Consider the following 23,949-nt stretch of genomic DNA (forward strand, 5'->3'; position numbering starts at 1 on the left):
ATTTGTTGTATTATAATCATTGTATAATAAAATTGTGTGATATCCAAGTAGTAGCCTTTAAAGCCGTATCCGAACCTTATTGCTAAACAGTTGGCAATACACCTACCTGTCACTGGCACAAATATACCGCCACACATTACCACTACATCACAACTGAATAATACTGCTATACTGTCAATGAATAAAAGCAACTATACATAGACCTATATACAGACCAATAGTACCACATTATAATACCTATATAATGCCACTATACATGTATGGTATGTCAGTATGTTCACTCAGATCCCGTCCAAAATCCACATAAAAAGGATCTTCAAATACTCATTATAATGCGCTTCTTAGGCTACTTTCACATTAGCGTTTTTTAGAGCAGCGCTTCGTGCTCAATAGAAATGCATGCAAAAACACATCATGCGTTTTGCATGCGTCTGCGTTTTTAGGCGCATGCGTTTTAACCAGTTTCTAGCCATGTTAACGCCTGCGTTCCCATAGACTGTAATGTGTTATTTTGTCGCATTCCGTGTGCAAGCGTGCGCATGAGGTTGTTTTTTTTTTACGCCGTTGGACGGACCCAAAAATGCAACAGGTTGCGTCGGGCGCGCCTAGGCGCACACGCCGAAAAAACGCATGCGCACGAAAACGCTTGCAAACGCTAGACAATGCACCCTACATGTTAAACATAGGTGCGAATGACGCATGCGCATGGACGCGCTGCGCAAAAAAACGCTAATGTGAAACCAGCCTTATGAATCCACAGTTCTTTTCCATCAAAGTTTGAAAAACTGCACAACAGAAATAAAAGACATGCAAAATGAAAAAGTGTCAAAAACCACATAAAACTTCACTTTCCTTTTTTTTAAAAAAAAAACATGGATTACTCTTGAAGACCAGGTCAGATTTTCAACTTCAAAAACTGAACGTACCCTGGCTTAATAAACCACTATGCAGTGATCATAGAGCGGTAGGTACATTTTTTACATAAGCAAAATGTAGGATACCCGTGAGTACACAGGGTCTGAATGTGGTCTGTTGCCATAGAAATATAGCGGTCTACTCTGTGGGCAAAATTGGGTGCAACATTTCTTTATTTTTCCAGTACACGTTTTAAGATCAGTTGATACCTTTTTATCAAGGAAAGTATTGAAAACTAAGTAGAAAAATTCAAGTGGGATGAAATTGGGGAAAAACCACAATTCCGATATTTTTTAATTGGTTTTGTTTTTGCTTCATTCATTGTGAAAATGACCCGCCATCATGATTCATACATAGGCTATGTCACATCTTGTGTTTTTGCTGCATTTTTTTTTTTTTTGCAATTTTTAAGCTGCGTTTCTCAGTACCAGGAAAAGCTATGAGATTTCAGAAATCTCATGCACACACATTTATTTTTTTTACCTGACTGAATTGGAAAACTGCTGCTTTTTTGAAAATTGCAGCATGTCCCTTCAATAAGCGTTTTTGGACTCTTTTTTTCATCGATTGAAAGCAATAAATGCAAAAAACTCAGGTATTGGGTTTTACATAGTTTTTCTTGAAAAAAGCATGTACAGCAGTTTGTGGAAACCATTAATTTTTGTGATTTTAGTTTAAGCCATAATGTCTTGGTCTCTTCAACTGAGTGGCAGTTTAGGATTAGTTCAATGTAATTATGATTAATTAAATTAGTAATATGTGTAAAGTAAACATTGGCTGACCAAGGTGTGAAATTGAACAATACCTGATCAACTCAAGGGCCAACCAAAGTGTGAAAGTAACCATTGTCATACAAACGCAATGCTCTATGAATGTCTTCATTTAAATTCACCCCCCCACTGTTACATTTGTAATTGTGTACTTTTTCATGAACTCGTGAATTTTTTTGTTCAGAACAGTCACTATTTTTTCAGACATAAAACTCTTTTTCCACTAAATAATTTGATCAAATTGCCTTTTTTTCCCCACAATGGTTTTATGGCTTCACATATGTCTTACATTGGTGCCCTAACACCTTGCATTGTTCATGGTTGTATAGTGGAAGCAAATCTTGAGTTTTGTGGTCCTGAAAAACTCAGCAAAAGCCTGCTTTTTGTAAGCAGCTTCTTTACTGCCCAGACAGCAGGTTTTACCTACAGGAAAACTCAACCGCAACCACAGCATGTCAATTCTTTTTGCGGATCCGCAGCTGTGGTTTCCATTCTCTCTCGCTCTCCAAAGTTCACAAACCAAATCCGCACATCACAAACGCAATGGAATATGCATCAATTCCGCAGTGAAAACGCAAGCGTTTTAGCCTACGTTTTCTGCCAAAAGATGCGTATTCTCTGCAGAAAATTCCGCAGGCTAATCTGCAACATGTGCACATACCGTTATTCATTCAGTGACCATTCAGCAATAGCTCTGGAAATGCAGACTGACCGGCTCTCCTTGTCCTCAGTAAACCATAGTAATTCGCTACAATGAATGACTGTGGAGAACTGTGTGTTGTCTTAAGCAGTGCCTTCACCCCCCCCCCTTCCCACCAATCCCGTAAATAAAACACAGCCAGACCTAGATGGGTTGTACAGATCTGTCACAGTTTATTAATTACCTAAGCAGAGAAGGGCAATTACATTGCGTAACAGGAGGCTCATGGCTGAGATCCTGTCTGCAATACACAGGCGATTTGGCCAACGAGCGGTCACGAACCTTTGCCATCCTTTACTTCTTTCGCCACGGAAGATCCTGTGTACAGTCATGGCCAAAAGTTTTGAGAATGACACAAATATTATATTTTCACATGATCTGCTGGCCTCTGGTTTTTATGTGTGTTTGTCAGATGTTTTTATCACATACAGAAATATAATTGCAATCATATTATGAGTAGCAAAAGGTTATATTGACAGTTAGAATGAGTTAATAGTTAATGCAGCAAGTCAATATTTGCAGTGTTGACCCTTCTTCAGGACCTCAGCAATTCTCCCTGGCATGCTCTCAATAAACTTCTGGATCAAATCCTGACTGATAGCAGTCTATTCTTGCAAAATCAATGCTTTTATTTTGTCTGAATTTGATGGTTTTTGTTTGTCCACCCGTCTCTTGATGATTGACCAAAAGTTCTCAATGGTATTAAGATCTGGGGAGTTTCCAGGCCATGGTCCCAAAATCTCTATGTTTTGTTCCCTGAGCCATTTAGTTATCACCTTTGCTTTATGGCAAGGTGCTCCATCATGTTGAAAAAGGCATTGTTGATCGCCAAACTGCTCTTGGACGGTTGGGAGAAGTTGCTCTTGGAGGACATTCTGGTACCATTCTTTATTCATGGCTGTGTTTTTAGGCAAGACTGAGAGAGAGCCCATTCCCTTGGCGGAGAAGCAACCCCACACATGAATGGTTTCAGGATGCTTGACAGTTGGCATGAGACAAGACTGGTGGTAGCGCTCACCTGGTCTTCTCCGAATAAGCCGTTTTCCAGATGTCCCAAACAATCGAAAAGGGGATTCATCAGAGAAAATGACTTTACCCCAGTCCTCAGCAGTCCACTCCCTGTACCTCTTGCAGAATATCAGTCTGTCCATGATGTTTTTCCTGGAGAGAAGTGGCTTCTTTGCTGCCCTTCTTGAGACCAGGCCTTGCTCCAAGAGTCTCCGCTTCACAGTGTGTGCAGATGCACTCACACCTGCCTGCTGCCATTCCTGAGCAAGCTCTGCACTGCTGGTAGCCCGATCCCGCAGCTGAAACACTTCTAAGAGACGGACCTGGCGCTTGATGGTCTTTCTTGGGCGCCCTGGAGCCTTTTTGGCAACAAGGGAACCTCTCTCCTTGAAGTTCTTGATGATGCGATAGATTGTTGACTGAGGTGCAATCTTTCTAGCTGCGATACTCTTCCCTGTTAGGCCATTTTTGTGCAGTGCAATGATGACTGCACGTGTTTCTTTAGAGATAACCATGGTTAACAGAAGAGAAACAATGATGCCAAGCAACAGCCTCCTTTTAAAGTGTCCAGTGGTGTCATTCTTACTTAATCATGACAGATTGATCTCCAGCCCTGTCCTCATCAACACCCACACCTGTGTTAATGGAGCAATCACTGAAACGATGTTAGCCGGTCCTTTTAAGGCAGGGCTGCAATGATGTTGAAATGTGTTTTGGGGGATAAAGTTCATTTTCTAGGCAGATATTGACTTTGCAAGTAATTGCTGTTAAGCTGATCACTCTTTATAACATTCTGGAGTATATGCAAATTGCCATTAGAAGAAATGAAGCAGTAGACTTTGTAAAAATTAATATTTGTGTCATTCTCAAAACTTTTGGCCATGACTGTATGATCTACACAGGACTCCGACCCCCACCTATCAACATCAGGGCCTGTTCAACTCCATCCTGCAAGCCGGACAAAAATATGTCGAGGCCGATATCCGAAAGGTGAACGCCGTCCGGTCTTAATAATCCTGTGCCGTTTCCTTCCAGCTGGTGATGACGAAAAACAATGCCACATTTTCCCCTCATGAATTTTGCCATCCGCGCAAGGACTTTTTTCTTTCTCGTTCTATGGCTTTTTTCATCTCTTGCACCCCGCCAGACAGCTCGTGGTATCATTTGTGACCACACCAATACCATATTCTCGAATAAACAGGTAAAACGTTCGATGTCTGTCGTCATTCATTTGTAGAGATCAGCGATTTTACGCTTGCCAAGATCATTGCCCCCAACGTGTAGCACAATTATCACCGGGCGCTTCACTCTCCTGGAGATGTCAACCATCTCTTGGAACATCTGTTGCCATTGGAGGCCTCTTATCCCCCTCCAGTTGACTTCTAGGCCCGGGAAGCCTAGACTCTTTCCACCAGGCCATAGCTCGGCCCTCTTTGCCGCCCAATAGACATGAATGTCCTAAAACCCAAACTTCAACTCCTGTAAGAGATAAAATGTATTAGTTCAGGAAATCAGGTCTTATGTACCTAGCGAAGCATGTGGATTTCCATCGACCCATTCTCTGCACCTCGGCCTCCGATACTCCTGCCCTAGCTTCGGTGACTGGCCCGATTCGGAAAGAATGCGTCCCGTATTCCTTCGGATTAGTGCCAGATTTTTTTTAAGCATAACGCGAAAATTGCCTGAAATTGATACTTGGTAAGGGGGGACCCGTCTGTATGGGCGAGAAAAAAATCTGCTTTCCTGTCTTATTACCACATAATCTTTGACTATTTTAAGTGGGCATACTGGGTCATTTTCTGATATAACCAGCACCCACGTGCCCCTCCCAGTTGGATCACATTTGGATTTTCGCACTCGTATGCGCAGAGCGTCACTGCATATGACTATGTCCTTATTAATTAAACCGCCTTCCGACGCACTTTTTGATCGAGGTAACAATTCACTAATGCGCAGTGCACCGAAAAAGGCGATAGTGAAGGCTGCTGATATGAGGGTAGCCTCGTATTGCGTGTTGCAGACCGATGGGGCCATTGAAATAATGTTATGCAATAAACTCAGTGAAATGGGGTGGCGACATTCTTGGCTTGGTTGAAGCCTTTTCAACCCTCTGATGGCTCTCTTGATAAAAAAGAGTTTTGTTACATTGGCCCACCCCATTAGTTGAAAGAGAAAAGCTAATCCCGATAATTTCTGTTGCACTGCTGTACCCGACGCCCCTTCCCTTAACCGAACCAAAAATTCCGTTGTCACTACACCTCTTGCTCGGTCGCACTTGTCAACTGGTCTACCCTGAATTAATGAGCACCACTCTTCCCAAGCCTTACCATAAACCTGCCAGGTAGCCGGCGAAACTGAGGCACGGATTAAGGGCATCAGTGATTGGCCGCTGTGTCCCATAGGGATGGCGAACACTAAATGCCCGAAGGTTGGGAAACTGTTCTGAAGGCCTGCCAATCAGAAGATAAAAGTGGGTTAATGAGATTATCATCTATCTCCGCCACTAGTGTGGCTCAACACCAGATATTGTTTTCTAAGCATAGCAGGGCTAAACGGCGTAAAAGAGCAAATATGGGCAAAGATGCAGCTGACATATGGTTCAAGCACTTAGCGGTTGTCATATTTTTAGTTTGAAACCGAATGTTGGCGTTTCTCAACTGCTTGGCCCATATCTTGACAGATGCAACTATTGAGGAAATTTCCAACAGAGCTGGATCGCGTCCCCAGCGTGATGTGGTCCATAGCTCCGGCCAGTTGCTTTTGCACCATTGGTCATTATAGATTGCTGCAAAACCATGTTTTTTCCCCCATCCTATTGCAAGCTCTATGTCTTTGACGTTTCTTTAGCCATGACGCATGTATGACCTTTGTATGATTGCAGGAAAGATTTCCACACAACTAAATCTGCTTTTAACGAGCGAGTAAGCCTAATTCTATGGCCTGGCTGGGAAATGCCCTTTGTTGCTAAAGAATCTGCGAGAGAATGCTCTGCCGACCGGCATTACGCGGCTGGCGAATGTCAGTAGGCCAAGCAAGGCCTGCATCTGTTGGAGGGTGACTTTTTTAACATTACAGAAATCTTCCAGCATCTGTAGTGTTTTCTGAATTTTCTCTGTAGGTAACCGAAAGACCATCGCATTGGTGTCTATTTCAATGCCCAAGAAAAGCAGTACGTTGCATGGTTCGACTGCTACTACATGTGGGGACAAATGACACCGCAAGAAATGACCTGGAAATCATCTGCAGAGACTTTGAAGACTTAGGCAAGAAAGTGAAAGAACTGTGAGCGGCGGTGGTCGTGTTCTCTTCCATCCTCCCAGTGGATGGCCATGGAACAAGGAGGTGGAATAAGATTCTGCAGGTGAACAACTGGCTACGTCGATGGTGCCGTCAGCAACGATTTGGATTTCTGGATCACGGAGTGAACTACTTATACGATGGACTACTTGCTAGAGATGGGGTGCACCTTACGAAGACTGGAAAGCATGTATTTGGAAGTCGCCTTGCTACACTTGTAAGGAGAGCTTTAAACTAGAACAACATGGGAAGGGACGCAAAAGACCAGAAAAAGCCATACACCTGACAAATGCTATTGAGAACTCTGCTATTAGAAGTGGAAAGGAAGAACAAAGACGAAAGAATCTAATTAATAAAAATATTGGAGAAAGAGAAACCAATCACAAACTAAAATGTTTCTATACTAATGCACAAAGCATGGGCAACAAACAAGGAGAATTGGAACTACTAACACAGGAACAGAAATATGATGTAATTGGAATCACTGAAACTTGGTGGGACAATACACATGATTGGAATACAAGACTAGAAGGATACAACTTATTTGCAAGAAACAGACTTGATAAACGAGGAGGGGGTGTCGCATTGTATGTTCGAAACGTGTATATCTGCACAGAGATTGAAGCTTCAGAGACTGGGAGTTCTGTGGAAACTGTTTGGGTAAGAATACAAGGACAGAACAATGGAAAGGACACCATTGTAGGCATTTACTACAGGCCGCCTGTGCAAGCCGAAGATATAGATGAACTCTTTATGCATCAGATGTCCAAGTTCTCCAAAAAATATGACATAGTTGTCATGGGAGATTTCAACTATCCAGACATTTGTTGGGAATCTCTCTCAGGCAAAACTAACAGGTCAAGGAAATTCTTATCCTCTCTTGCTGACAACTTTATCTTCCAAAAGGTAAGGGAGAAAACAAGGGGAACTGCTACCTTGGATCTAATCCTTATAAACAGGGAGGAAATGGTTGAGGAGGTAAAAGTGGCTGGGACCCTAGGAGGTAGCGACCATGCTATTTTAGAATTTTGGATTACTAGAGGTGGAAGACCTGTGAAGACTCAGACGTCAAGGTTAGATTTCAGAAAGGCAGATTTTAAGGGATTCAGAAAGAGAATTGGAGGGATCCAATGGCTGGATATCCTTAAAGACAAAAATGTCCAGGAAGGATGGGAAATCTTGAAAAATGAAATTCTCAAAGCACAGTTGTTAACAATTCCGAAAAGAGGGAAGAATAGGAAGCATTTAAGGAAACCAGGATGGATGAACACAGAACTTAAGCACATGCTAAAAAGGAAGAAAAAAATGTTTATAAAATGGAAAGAGGGAGGCATATCTAAAGAAGAATATAATGCTGTCTGCAGAACCTGCAGGGCACAAATCAGATTATCTAAAGCTGAAAATGAACTGAGGCTTGCAAGAGATGTCAAAAGCAATCATAAAGGATTTTGGGGATATGTCAAAAGTAAAAGAAAAGTCAAAGATGCTATAGGATTTTTACAGGATGAAAATGATGAAATGGTAAGACAGGATGTTGAGAAGGCTGAACTTTTAAATTCCTATTTTGCATCTGTTTTCTCTCAGAAAGCAAATGCAACATCAACTGTTATTCACTGTCCTATTAAGGGAATAGAAGAATCCAGGATATCTATAAACAGAAAGATAGTGAGGAAACACTTAGCTAACCTAAATGAATTCAAGTCTCCAGGTCCAGATGAATTACACCCCAGAGTACTGAAGGAGATAGCAGAAGAAATTTTTGAACCCCTCTCCATAATCTTTGAAAATTCTTGGAGAACAGGAGAAGTGCCAGAAGACTGGAGAAGAGCAAATGTTGTTCCTATCTTCAAAAAGGGGAAGAAGGTGGACCCAGGCAACTATAGGCCGGTGAGTCTGACTTCTATACCAGGAAAGATCTTTGAACAAATTATTAAACAACATGTATGTCAATACCTGGATAAGAATGAAGTGATTAAACAGAGTCAGCATGGGTTTCTAACTAATAAGTCATGTCAGACTAACTTAATTTCCTTCTATGACGGTATCACTGATTGGGTGGATCAAGGAAATGCTGTAGATATAGTATATCTTGACTTCAGCAAAGCATTTGACAAAGTCTCTCATACAATCCTTATTGAAAAAATGACTAAGTATGGAATGGACAAGGCAACTGTTAGGTGGATTCATAACTGGCTTAGTGATCGGACCCAAAGAGTGGTCGTAAATGGCTGCACATCCAGTTGGAAGAATGTCTCAAGTGGGGTACCACAGGGCTCTGTCCTGGGCCCTGTATTGTTCAACATCTTTATCAACGATTTAGATGAAGGAATTGAGGGTAAACTGATTAAATTTGCTGATGACACAAAGCTAGGAGGGATAGCTAATACTAGAGAAGAGAGAGAGAGGATTCAAAAAGATTTAAATAAACTGGAGAAGTGGGCAGCAACTAACAGAATGGTTTTTAACAGGGAGAAATGCAAAGTACTACATCTGGGCAATAAAAATGAAAAAAGCATATATAGAATGGGAGGAATAGGGCTAAGTGACAGCACATGTGAAAAAGACTTGGGTATACTAATAGATCACAGACTGAATATGAGTCAACAGTGTGATGCAGCAGCAAAAAAGGCAAATGCAATTCTAGGATGTATTAACAGAAGCATACAGTCTAGATCACGTGAAGTCATTATTTCCCTCTACTCCTCTTTGGTCAGACCTCATCTGGAATATTGTGTCCAGTTTTGGGCACCACATTTTAAAAAAGACATCAACAAACTGGAGCAAGTTCAGAAAAGAGCGACCAGAATGGTGACCGGTCTGCAAACCCTGTCTTATGAGGAAAGGTTGCAGGATTTGGGAATGTTTAGTTTGCAAAAGAGAAGACTGAGAGGAGACTTAATAGCTGTCTACAAATATCTAAAGGGCTGTCACATTGTAGAAGGATCAACTTTATTCTCATTTGCACAAGGAAAGACTAGAAGCAATGGGATGAAACTGAATGGGAAGAGACACAGATTAGATATTAGAAAAAACTTTTTGACAGTTAGTGATCAATGAGTGGAACAGGCTGCCACGAGAAGTGGTGAGTTCTCCTTCAATGGAAGTCTTCAAACAGAGGCTGGACAGACATCTGACTGGGATGATTTAGCGAATCCTGCTTTGAGCAGGGGGTTGGACCAGATGGCCCAGGAGGTCCCTTCCAACTCTACGATTCTATGATTCTATGACTGTTTTTTCGGGTGATAGCGGGACACCAAAATGACTTGATGTAATTTTAAATTTGTCAAGTAGGAGGGAGCAGAGTTTTTGGGACCGACAAACAAAAAAAACTTGATATGGATAAAGAAACTGTCTGTGAAGCCAGAGTGTAATAGCCGTGCCGCTTCCTTATTAGGGTAGAGGTCTAGCCAGGGGGCCATCGCGGTTACGCTCACCAAGGTTTTACCTTGTAGGCGCCTTGTTTGCTTGACGAGTACACCTTGCTATTGGGTGTCCCCCCCCCCCCCGCAAGCTAAGCAGTCGTGTCTAAACTTACATAGCCCCTGGAAGCGGCAGCTTCCCTCGTTAAATAGCCAGCAGGCCCCGGGTTTTCGTACGACCACTGAGTGTTGACCTGCGGAGTAATTAGTGGTTGCGGATGAAAAGGGGGGCTGCTTCTGCGATATCAGTCGCAGCCACACATCTGTTGCTTTGACCCCCTCATCCTAGATCAGGCTGTAGGGCCAGCCGCCTGCGGAACTCATCATACCGCTGCCAGGCTGAACCGCCATGGGATTTATACGAATTATATATCAGATTCCGATATATAAATAATTCGGAGCAACGTTCCGGATGCTTCTGGCCTATAATACAGCCCATTACTGCGAACGCTTGTAGCCAATTATTCATGGTTTGTGCTATTTTCAATCTATTCCTATCGTATAACCGTTCGCTTTTCCTTTCTCTGTCCACTGTCTGTTGGTCGACTGACAATAGAAACCATATGTCGACGTAGTCATTATTCCATATTTTTTGTCTAGTCTCTTGATCTATGTGTGCGCCTAGCGGGCTGATCCCGCAGAAAAAGGCGTTCTTGTGCAGACTCGCTGACTGAAATGTGTTGTTTTCAGCTGTACCGCATAGTAGCGTTAAGTGTTGAATTAGCTCCTTAATCGCTGAGGCTAGCTCATTCTCCCTTGTGATTACCCCGTTCACCGTTAATTCATCATTGACCCTTTAACACTCACCGTCGTGTGATGGAGTGGTGACCGATGCTGGTGGAACCCCTGCTCCCGCAGGTGCAGGAGGGGTGATAGCTAAGGATGGATGAACTCCGGCTCCTGCTAGGGCGATAGACTGGCTAATGCAGTGGCTGGAAGGGCCGGGGGATTAAGAGGCGTCTTCCCGGCTGAGAGCCATATTTGGAGCGTGTAACTGAATGTCGTGCGATGGAGCCTGAGTAAAGCCAGGTGATGGCGGAACTCTAGGTCCATGTTGGGCAACGACCTGGTGGTCATAATGGCTGTAAGCCCTGAGGAATCGGTCTCCCTGCTGAAAACCTCTAAATTAGCCCCCCGAATTTTGTCATTCGCTGTGCGCCCGATGTCGCCTATCGGGACTCAGAGACGCCTCAGATCCTCCTGATGTGGATTGAGATTCCCTATCTCTGCGTCGGCTAGTATGTGACCTGTGTCTGCAGTCATAACGGGAAGGGCGACTCTAAGAGGGGTAGTGGGAATTAACACGGGAATCATAGGAGGAGGATTGGGAAGATGTATGGTGTCTACACCTGCATCCATTACAGCTATGGGGGGTGTTAGGGGCATGTGAATCCGCTATAACCGATAACGCTGTGCTGTATAGCAAGGGGGCATTTATAGCGTTACCTAAAGCACTGCTATTGTCGGGATATGAGAAGGCGGGGGTTTGCAAAATTTCTTTATTTGGTAGCCATGTCGGACGAATGGATCGAGGCCCTGCAGCTGAGAGCGGCGCAGGAAGGTGAACACTGGATTCAAACTATGATTAGCACCCTCAGTGCTCATATCCCTGCATCATCTCTTCACAGCGTCCGAGCCATCCCAGCCCCCCGTTCCCTCCCCAGGCACAGCGGTCCCTGCATATCCCACGGCTGCACCTCCAGCTCCTCGCGCCACCCCCTGCTCCCCACCTGGCCCATGTACCGGCCGGGATTCTGGATCCGGTGCCTTGCCTCTCGCTCTTCCTCCCCTGTTGGTGCCCACTCCTGCTGCGGGCGAGGTTCCTCCGGCGTGGGTGGGTCAGCTGTCTGGGAGGGGCACCCGCCATCCGGACCAGCTACAAGTGGGGAAGACGTCTGCGGGGTCTGGAGCTGCTAGGCGCGGTAACCGTCAGTGGGTTGGGACACGCTGGGCACAGGGGTCTGAAGTCCTTGCCCAGCTTCCGGCGCGTCACTATCCGGCTCCGCCCCCTCCATCTCATCACTTCCTGTCCCGGCTTGAACGATGCCGGGACAGCTATAGACCGGTCTCCACGCTGCCTCCTGCGGGCGCTCATACAGCGCCTGAACAGGGAAGCCTGGAGACCGGTTACAGACCCCAAGAATTGTTCTCTGCAACGTCCTCTGCAGGCGCTAATGTAATGCCTGCACGGGGATGCGCGGAGGACGGTGTGAGACTTCACGGACCTGTCGCCACGCTGTCTCCAGCAGGTGCTAATGTAATGCCTGCTAGGGGACGCCTGGTGACCAGTTTGCGACCCCAGATCGCTGTTGTAGAGCGCTCCGTTCGGTCAAACCCGATCGAGCAGAGCGCTCTGCAGCGTTATAATGATACAGTAACAGCACCAAACACAGACGTCACATTTACATCACCCCCTATAGCCCAAATATCAGAGAAGATTCGCTCAACTTTCCAAAGTTTCCAAGTGAGTGACCACCGGAGGGAAAAGGAAGTTGCTGACCTGGGCACCTAGATTTAACCCCTGTAAGTGTGGCCGTAGATACCTTCCCCTTTAAGGACCATTGGACAGCAGGGCATCCCAATTAGTACATTACCGAGGGGAGTGGTGCGAGGGGGGGTAAATTGGGCACTGTCCGTAATTTATTAGCTTTTGTCTATGGGGCTCCACAGTCAGAGGCACATTCCTTAAGCAGTACTGTGCGTGCCAGAAACACCAAACATTGTCAGCACTTTCAAGAAGACTGAATATTCCAGTTGAGACACAGATATAGGCTCCTATTTACGACGGGTGCCTCCTACACCCGGTATAAGGAGAGTGATGCAGGAGGATGCACCAAATTCATTAAGAGTTGCATACCACTTAAAGGGAAACTGGCAGTAGGATCAATCCTAAACAGTCTACTGCTTATGGGCATGAATGTCATAGAAAAGAATGTCACCTTAAAGGGAATCTGTCACCCCATTTTTGGACTATCAGCTGCCGGCACCGCCATCAGGGGCTTATCTACTGCATTCTGTAATGCTGTAGATAAGCCCCCGATGTAACCTGAAAGATAAGAAAAATGAGTTAAATTATACTCACCCAGGACGGTCCGGTTCTCGGGTCAGGACCAGGTTAGAGAGGTCCGGCGCCTGTGCACTGCAGTACTCTGCTCTGCCCTCAACAGGGCAGAGAAAGTACGCCTGCGCAGGGGCCGCGACGGGAAGCAAAGAAGAGGACGTCACTGCTAGAAGATGGGAGGAGCCGGACCGCGACACACTCCGGACCGCCCCTGGGTGAGTATAATATAACTCATTTTTCTTATCTTTCAGGTTACATCGGGGGCTTATCTACAGCATTACAGAATGCTGTAGATAAGCCCCTGATGGCGGTGCCGGCAGCTTATAGTCCAAAAATGGGGTGACATTCCCTTTAAGACCGAGATCACACATGTGAGAAACTCGGGACGAGTCTCGCCTGTTAATACCGGGCACTGCTAAAACAATTCAAAAAAGTTTGAAACTTGTTTTAGCTTTATTAACCCCTTTCTGCCATCAGACGTACTATCCCATCCATGTGACCTGGGACTTAATTCCCATGGACAGGATAGTACGTCATAGCGATCAGCGGCGCCCCTGGGGGAGAGCGCCGCTGATCGCGGCCTGGTGTCAGCTGATTATCAGCTGACACGGCACTATGCACAATTTTACCACACGCGGAACGGTGTAAACGCATCCCCGAATGAAATACATGAAATGCTGGTTTTTGTTCATTCTGCGTCCCAAAAATCGGAATAAAAAGCGATCAAAAAATGTCACGTGCCCGTATATGGTACCAATAAAAACGTCAGCTTGTCCCGCAAAAAATATGACCTCACATGACTGTGGGTCAAAATATGGAAAAATTATAGCTATCAAAATGTGGTGATGCACAAGCTATTTTTACAATAAAAAGCGTCTTTTAGCATATGACAGCTGCCAAACATAAAAACCCGCTAAAAATAGTAAATCAAACGCCCCTTTATCACCCCCTTAGTTAGGGAAAAATAATAAAATTTAAAAAAAAGTATTTCCATTTTCCCATTAGGGCTAGGGTTAGGGGTGTGTTGGGGTTAGGGTTGGAGTTAGAATTGGGGGGTTTCCACTGTTTAGGCACATCAGGTACTCTCCAAACGCAACATGGCGTCTGATCTCAATTCCAGCCAATTCTGCGTTGAAAAAGTCAAACGGTGCTCCTTCCCTTCCAAGCTCTGCCATGCGCCCAAACAGTAGTTTACCCCCACATATGGGGTATCAGCCTACTCAGGACAAATTGGACAACAACCTCTGGGGTCCAATTTCTCCTGTTACCCTTGGGAAAATAAAAAATTGGGGGCAAAAATATTTTTGTGGGAAAAAAATTATCTTTTTATTTTTATGGCTCTACGTTATAAACATCTGTGAAGCACTTGGGGGTTCAAAGTGCTCACCACACATCTTGATAAGTTCCTTGGGGGGATCTACCGTATTTTTCGGACCATAAGACGCACTTTTTTCCCCCAAAATTTTTGGGGAAAGTGGGGGGTGCGTCTTATGGTCGCAATGCACGGTACCTGGTGCGCTGGTGGCAGCGGGCGAGGCTCTGCGGTGCAGTGGTGGCGGCGCTCTGCGGTGCGGTGGTGGCAGCGGGCTGTGCTCCGGTGCAGGGGCGGCGGCTCCGCCGGCGTTTCTTCGCAGCCCGGAGGCCACCGCACACCCCTTGCTGGGCGCTGCCATGTTGCGGTGGCCTCCGGGAGCATGGACGCCGGCAAGATGGCCGCCGGTCCGGGGACGGCGCATGCGCAGCTTCAGATCTCGTGCCGAGATCTCGGGGGGCGAGATTCAAATCTCGGCACGAGATCTGAAGCTGCGCATGCGCCGTCCCCGGACCGGCGGCCATCTTGCCGGCGGCCATGCTCCCGGAGGCCACCGCAACATGGCGGCGCCCAGCAAGGGGTGTGCGGTGGCCTCCGGGCTGCGAAGAAACGTCGGCGGAGCCGCCGCCCCTGCACCGGAGCACAGCCCGCTGCCACCACCGCACTGCAGAGCGCCGCCCGCTGCCACCACCGCAGAGCCCACCTGTCCCTGCCACACCTGTCCCTGCCACAGCTGCCCCAGCACAGCAGCCCCTGCCACAGCTGCCCCTCCCACAGCTGCCCCTGCCCCAGCACAGCTGCCCCTGCACAGCCCACCAGCCCCAGTGCAGCTGCCCCAGCACAGAGCCGCCGCCACCGCACGAGCCTGGACCACTGAATGACCCCTGTGACTACTCCACCTGTGCCGGATCCCTTCCCAGGTAAGCTGAATTCGGACTGTAAGACGGACCCCCATTTGACACATTATTATTTTTTTCCCTATTTTCCTTCTGAAAATAGGGGTGCGTCTTATGGTCCGGTGCATCTTATAGTCCGAAAAATACGGTAGTTTCCAAAATGGGGTTACTTGTAGGGGGTTTCAACAGTTTATGCACATCAGAGGCTCTCCAAATGCGACATGACACCCGCAGACCATTCCATCAAAGTCTGCATTCCAAAACGTCACTACTTCCCTTCCAAGCCCCATTGTGTGCCCATACAGTAGTTTTGTCCCACATATGGGGCATCAGCGTACTCAGGGCAAATTGGACAACAACCTTTGGGGTCCAATTTCTCCTGTTACCCTTGGGAAAATAAAAAAAATTGGGGACTAAAAGATCATGTTTGTGGAAAAAATGTTTTTTTTTTTATTTTCACGCCCTGGGGTTATAAACTTCTGTGAAGCCTTTGGGGGTTCAAAGTGCTCACCACACATCTAGATAAGTTCCTTGGGGGGGTCTGGCTTCCAAAATGGTGTCATTTGTGGGGAGTTTCCACTGTTTAGGCACATCTGGGGCTTTCCAAACGCAGCATGGCCTCCGATCTCAATTCCAGCCAAAAAAGTCAAATGGCGCTGCTTCCCTTCCGAGCTCTGCCATGTGCCCAAATAGTGGTTTACCCCCACATGTGGGATATCAGCTTACTCAGGACAAATTGCACAATAACTTTTGGGGTCCTGTTACCCTTGGGAAAAAAAAATTGGGGGTGAAAAGATCATTTTTGTGGAAAAAATATGATTTTTTAATTTTGCGGCCGTACGTTATAAACTTCTGTGAAGCCCTTGGGGGTTCAAAGTTCTAACCACACATCTAGATAAGTTCCTTGGGGGGTCTAGTTTCCAAAATGGGGTCATTTGTGGGGGGTTTCCACTGTTTAGGTACATTAGGGGCTCTCCAAAGGCAACATGACACCTGCAGACCATTCCATCAACGTCTGCATTCCAAAACGTCACTACTTCCCTTCCGAGCCCCGACGTGTGCCATACAGTAGTTTTCTCCCACATATGGTGTGTCAGTGTACTCAGAACAAATTGGACAACAACTTTTGGGGTCCAATTTCTCCTGTTGCCCTTGGGAAAATAAAAAAAATGGGGACTAAAAGATGATGTTTGTGGAAAAAATACGATTTCTTTATTTTCATGCCCGGGCGTTATAAACTTCTGTGAAGCACTGGGGGGTTCAAAGTTCTCACCACAGGTCTATATAAGTTCCTTGGGGGGTCTAGTTTCCAAAATGGAGTCATTTGTGGGGGGTTTCTACTGTTTTGGTACATCAGGGGCTTTCCAAACGCGACATGGTGTCTGATCTCAATTCCAGTCAAAAACGTCAAATGGCGCTGCTTCCCTTCTGAGCTCTGCCATGCGCCCAAATAGTGGTTTACCCCCACATGTGGGGTATCAGCGCACTCAGAACAAATTGCACAATATCTTTTAGGGTCCTGTTACCCTTGGAAAAATAAGAATTGACGGTGAAAAGATCATTTTTGTGGAAAAAATATGATTTTTTAATTGTACCGCTATATGTTATAAACTTCTGTGAAGCCCTTGAGGGTTCAAAGTTCTCACCACACATCTAGATAAGTTCCTTGGGGGATCTAGTTTCCAAAATGGTGTCATTTGTGGGGGGTTTCCACTGTTTTGGTACATCAGGGGTTTTCCAATCGCGACATGGTGTCCGATCTCAATTCCAGCCAAAAACGTCAAATGGCACCGCTTCCCTTCTGAGCTCTGCCATGCACCCAAATAGTCATTTACACCCACATATGGGGTATCAGCGTACTCAGGACAAATTGCACAATAACTTTTAGGGTCCTGTTACCCTTGGAAAAATAAAAATTGGGGGGTGAAAAGATCATTTTTGTGGAAAAAATGATTTTTTAATTGTACCGCTGTACGTTATAAACTTTTGTGAAGCCCTTGTGGGTTCAAAGTTCTCACCACATATCTAGATAAGTTCCTTGGGTTGTCTAGTATCCAAAGTGGGGTCACTTGTGGGGGGTTTCTACTGTTTAGGTACATCAGGGGCTCTCCAAATGGGACATGGCGTCCGATCTGAATTCCAGCCTATTTTGCATTGAAAAAGTCAAACGGCGCTCCTTCCCTTCTGAGGTCTGCCATGCGCCAAAACAGTGGTTCCCCCCCACATATCAGGTATCAGCATACTCAGGACAAATTGCACAATAACTTTTGCAGTCCAATTTCTCCTGTTACCCTTGGTAAAATAAAAAAAATTGAACCTGAAGTATTTTTTTAGTGAAAAAAAGTTAAATGTTCATTTTTTTTTTAAATATTCAAAAAATTCATGTGACGCACCTAAAGGGTTAATAAACTTCTTGAATGTGTTTTTGAGCACCTTAAGGGGTGCAGTTTTTAGAATGGTGTCACTTTTGGGTATTTTCTATCATTTAGACCCCTCAAAGTGGCTTCAAATGTGATGTGGTCCGTAAAAATAAAATGGTGTTTTAACCCTTATAACTTCCTAACAAAAAAAAATTTTGGTTCCAAAATTGTGCTGATGTAAATTAAACATGTGGGAAATGTTATTTATTAAGTTTTTTTGTGTGCCGTATCTCTGTGATTTAAGGGCATAAAAATTGAAATTTGGAAAATTGCGAAATTTTCAAAATTTTCGCCAAATTTCCGTTTTTTTCACAAATAAACGCAAGTTATATGAATTAAATTTTACCACTAACATGAAGTACAATATGTCACGAGAAAGCAGTGTCAGAATCACTGGGATCTATGGAAGCGTTTCAGAGTTATAACCTCATAAAGGGACAGTGGTCAGAATTGTAAAAATTGGCCCGGTCATGAACGTGCAAACCACCCTTGGGGCTTAAGGGGTTAAAGCCCCCCTGCGGGTCGGGTGACCGGGGTCACTGAAAGGTCACCCGTCCCGCAGATACAGGGGGCTTTGTTCTTCACCACAGGGTCGTGGCTTCGCCCCCACGTGGCTACGATCGCTCTGATTGGCTGTTTCACTTTTAACAGCCAATCAGTGCGATAGTAATATTTCATTAATGAAAATTGATGAAATATTACAATCCAGCCATGGCCGATGCTGAAATAGCATCGGACTTGGCTGGAGACACTAAGTTAACCACCGACTGACGGCGCCGCCGCAGTCACAATCTGCCCCCTCCCCCTTCCCTCCGCTCCCCCCCACCTTCCGATCCCCCCCACAATACTCACCCCCCTAGCCGTCCCGGTCTATGGGCGCCGCCATCTTGGAAAATGGCGGGCGCATGCGCAGTGCGCCCGGCGGCAGATTCATTTTTTTTAATTTTGATCACTGTGGTAAACTCTCACAGTGATCAAAATTAAAAAAAAAGTAAATCACCGCCCCCCTTATCACCCCCCATAGGGACAAATAATAAAATATTTTTATTTTTCAATTAGGGTTAGAAATAGGGTTAGGGTTAGAAATAGGGTTAGGGGTGGGTTGGGGTTAGGTTTGTGATTATGGTTAGAGTTAGGGTTAGGGGTGTGTTGGGGTTATGATTAGAGTTGGGGTTAGGGTTGTGTTGGGGTTAGGGTTGGAGATAGAATTGAGGGGTTTCCACTGTTTAGGCACATCAGGGGGTCTCCAAACACGACATGGCGCCACCATTTATTCCAGCCAATTTTGCTGCCTCCATTCCGAGCCCCGACGTGTGCCCAAACAGTGGTTTACCCCCACATATGGGGTATCAATGTACTCAGGAAAAATTGCACAAGAACTTTGGGGGTCTAATTTCTCCTGTTACCCTTGAGAAAATTAAAAATTGGGGCCTAAAAAAAATAATTTTTGTGGAGAAAAATTTTTTTATTTTCACAGCTCTGCGTTATACACTTCTGTGAAGCACTTGGGGGTTCAACGTGTTCACAACACATCTAGATAAGCTCCTTAGGGGATCTAGTTTCCAAAATGGTGTCATTTGTGGGGGGTTTCCACTGTTTCGGTACATCGGGGCTCTGCAAACGTAACATGACGCCCGCAGACCATTCCATCAAGTCGACATTTCAAAACGTCACTACGTCCCTTCCGAGCCCCAACGTGTGCCCAAACAGTGGTCCCCCCCCACTTATGGGGTACCAGCGTACTCAGGACAAATTGGACAACAACTTTTGGGGTCCAGTTTATCTTATTACCCTTGTGAAAATAAAAAATAGTGGGCTAAAAATCATTTTTTGAGGGAAGATTTTTTTTTTTTATTTTCACGGTTCTGCGTTATACACTTCTGTGAAGCACTTGGGGGTTCAACGTGCTCACCACACATCTAGATAAGCTCCTTAGGGGGTCTAGTTTCCAAAATGCGGACACTTGTGGGGGAGCTCCAATGTTATGCACACAGGGCTCTCCAAACACGACATGGTGTCCGCTAATGATTGGAGCTAATTTTCCATTCAAAAAGTCAAATGGCGCTCCTTCCCTTCCGGACCCTGCCGTGCGCCCAAACAGTGGTTTATGACCACATATGAGGTATCGGTGTACTCAGGAGAAATTGACCAACAAATTTTAGGATCCGTTTTATCCTGTTGCCCATGTGAAAATGAAAAAACCGAGGCTAAAAGAAAATTTTTGTGAAAAAAAAGTACTTTTTTTTTTTAACGGATCAATTTGTGAAGCACCTGGGGGTTCAAATTGCTCATTATGCATCTAGATAAGTTCCTTGGAGGGTCTAGTTTCCAAAATGGGGTCATTTGTGGGGGAGCTCCAATGTTTAGGCACACAGGGACTCTCCAAATGTGACATGGCTACCGCTAAATATTCCAGCATATTTACCATTCAAAAAGTCAAATGGCGCTCCTTCCCTTCTGAGCCCTGCCGCGTGCATAAACAGTGGTTTATGACCACATATGAGGTATCGGTGCACTCAGGAGAAATTGCCCAACAAATTTTAGGATCAATTTTATCCTGTTGCCCATGTGAAAATGAAAAAACAGGTTAAAAGAAATTTTTTGTGAAAAAAAAGTATTTATTTTTTTTTACGGATCAATTTGTGAAGCACCTGGGGTTCAAATTGCTCATTATGCATCTAGATAAGTTCCTTGGAGGGTATAGTTTCCAAAATGGGGTCACTTGTGGGGGAGCTCCAATGTTTAGGCGCATAGGGGCTCTCCAAACGCGACATGGCAAACGCTAAATATTCCAGCATATTTTCCATTGAAAAAGTCAAATGGTGCTCCTTCCCTTCTGAGCCCTGCCGTGCGCCCAAACAGTGGTTTATGACCACATATGAGGTATCGATGTACAAGGGAGAAATTGCCCAACAAATTTTATGATCCATTTTATCCTGTTACCCACGTGAAAATGAAAAAATTGATGCTAAAAGAAAATTTTTGTTGGAAAAATTAAAACGTCCATTTTTTCCTTCCACGTTGCTTTCGTTCCTGTGAAGCACCTGAAGGGTTAATAATCTTCTTGAATGTAGTTTTGAGTAGCTTGAGGGGTGCAGTTCTTAGAATAGTGTCACATTTTGGTATTTTTTGCCATATAGACCCCTCAAAGTGACTTCAAATGTGAGATGGTCCCTAAAAAAAATGGTTTTGTAAATTTTGTTGTAAAAATGAGAAATCGCTGGTCAACTTTTAACCCTTAAAACTCCCTATCAAAAAAAAATGTTTCCAAAATTGTGCTGATGTAAAGTAGACGTGGGAAATGTTATTTAGTAACTATTTTGTGTCACATACCGCTCTGGTTTAACAGAATAAAAATTCAGAATTTGAAAATTGCGAAATTTTCAAAATTTTCGCCAAATTTCCTTTTTTTTTCACAAATAAGCGCAAAAATTATCGACCTAAATTAACCACTAACATGAAGCCCAATATGTCACGAAAAAACAATCTCAGAATCGTTAGGATCCGTTGAAGCGTTCCTGAGTTATTACCTCATAAAAGGACTGGTCAGAATTGTAAAAATTGGCCTGGTCATTAACGTGCAAACCACCCTTGGTGGTAAAGGGGTTAACTATTGTTTTTATGTGTTATCATGTGGTTTTAATTGTTTTTGTTATGTGATCTTTTGGAAATTTTCTATTGATTGTGATTTAAATAAATAAATGCAAAAACTAGCATGCACAATGAAAAAAAGAAAGAACCAGCTCACCTGCTGCAGCATGTGGTGTGAGGAAGCACGGAATCCATGTAGTTGCATGTGCAACATATCCAAAAAAAAAAGGGAGGTGGACCAGATTCCAAAAAATTCCAAACTTTATTAGTTCAGAGATAAAAATAGGATGAGACAGGACATAGTTCACATGGTCAAGTGTAGTAGTTTACGCGTTTCAAACACGCTAGGTGTTCTTTCTCAAAGCTACATTTTCAGGAAAAGGACATGGTAGCTTTGAGAAAGAACATCTAGCGTGTTTGAAACTGCTACACTTGACCATGTGAACTATGTTCTGTCTCATCCTATTTTTATCTGTGAACTAATAAATTTTTGAATTTTTTTGAATTTTTTTACCCCTTTTTTTTGGGGGGGGGGGGGGATTTGTTGCACATGAAACTACATGGATTCCGTGCTTCCTCACACCACATGCTGCAGCAGGTGAGCTGATTCTTCTTTTCAATTTGCATGCTAGTTTTTGTTACCGTGCACACCTGATAGCTGTTGCATCATTGCATTTAATTCCTGAACTTTGGAAATTATTGACTGCAGCATAAATTGTGGTTGGGCTATTTTTTGCCCTTTCTTTTGATATTTTTTGACATGGATACAGGATTTGAACGAGCACATAAAGCTGCTCAGTTATTTACATTGGACTCGTCAGATTTAGTTTCTGAATTTGTGGATAATTCTTCTGTGGATATTAAAAAGTTGGAGAAATTAATGATTGGTGAAACCAAATTATGGTGGGATTTTACAACTTTGGTTAATTATGTCCGCAAAAATATGATCCCAAGGGGACTAAGAATTACAAAAATACCCACCACTATTTTTTCACAGGAGTTTGTGTCGGAATGTAACCAAATTCTTTCCAGTTGTTCCATCATATTAATGCAGCTGATCATGAAATATGAAGAGGAGAAATTAATGAATTTAGAGTCTGAAATTAATTCCATTAATTCAAATCTGCAAAAGAAAAATAACACTGAGGACAAGGATTTTTTATCCAATATCCGACAATCTGTGTCTAAATTAGAAAGCTCCAGGATGATCCGCAAGAAAAATAAATTCCAACCTGACACATCAGATTATCAGAAAAATCAGGTATACGAGTGGGGCAGATGGCATAATTCACCGCAGCCCTTGCACCCCATATTGAAAAAAGTCATGATAATTTTGATATACCTCAGCGACGAGTTTCATTCAGTTCATCCGATATTAAATCCAGTGAAGGCAGTTCAGATGAAGTTCACACAGGGAGTAATTCCTTTTCAGATCAATCAAATGTTTCATATTATTATCAACCTAAGAAACAGCGTTTAAAAAAACCCCGCAAAAGACGGAGGGGCCGTAAACACTCAAACACAAGAATGGCACCCGCAACTAGAACAAGAATCGTTCTTAAAGAAATACTCCAATGTTTTGAATATTTCTGGTTGCACGCTATCTGAGGAACAGATGCAGGTTCTTTCTGTGGGATTAAATTTTGCTCCTGATAAAAAATTTGACCTATTTCATACATTGCTTGATGTCGTCAAGTTTGTTCGTAATTTAATTATTAACCCCTTAGTGGCAGAGCCATTTTACAGCTTAATGACCAGGCCAATTTTTACAATTCTGACCACTGTCACATTATGAGGCTATAACTCTGGAACGCTTTAACGGATCCCGCTGATTCTGAGATTGTTTTTTCGTGACATATTGTACTTCATGCAGGTGGTAATTTCTTCGATATGACTTGTGTTTATTTATGAAAAAAATGGAAATATGGTGAAAATTTTTAAAATTTTGCAATTTTCAAACTTTAAATTTTTATGCCCTTAAATCAGAGAGATATGTCACACAAATTACTTAATAAATAACATTTCCCACTTGTCTACTTTACATCAGCACAATTTTGGAAACAACATTTTTTTTGTTAGGAAGTTATAAGTGTTAAAAGTTGACCAGCGATTTCTCATTTTTACAACAAAATTTACCAAAACATTTTTTTTGAGGGGTGTACATGACAGAAAATACCCAAAAGTGACACCATTCTAAAAACTGGACCCCTCAAGTTGCTCAAAATCACATTCAAGAAGTTAATTAACCCTTTACATGCTTCACATGAGCTGAAGAAATTTTTTTTTTCACAGTTGATATATATACACTGTGTTCCAAATTATTATGCAAAAAATATTTCCTCATATTTTCTCTAAATTACCTATATGAATTGCAGTCATTGTTATTTTCCAGTCATCTAATATTCTAGTATAATTGCAATGTTTTTGAACAAACTGCCTATGAAAACAGTATATTTTTAAAAATAAATACTCAAAATGCATGTTCCAAATTATTATGCACAGCAGAGTTTTCAACCTTTTTAGTTTTATTTTGAACAAAAAAATGGTCAATTGTGAAATT

This window comes from Dendrobates tinctorius, unplaced genomic scaffold (assembly GCF_039654945.1).
Source record: "Dendrobates tinctorius isolate UK_male_01 unplaced genomic scaffold, ASM3965494v1 ptg000086l, whole genome shotgun sequence".
Classification (NCBI taxonomy): Eukaryota; Metazoa; Chordata; class Amphibia; order Anura; family Dendrobatidae; genus Dendrobates; species Dendrobates tinctorius.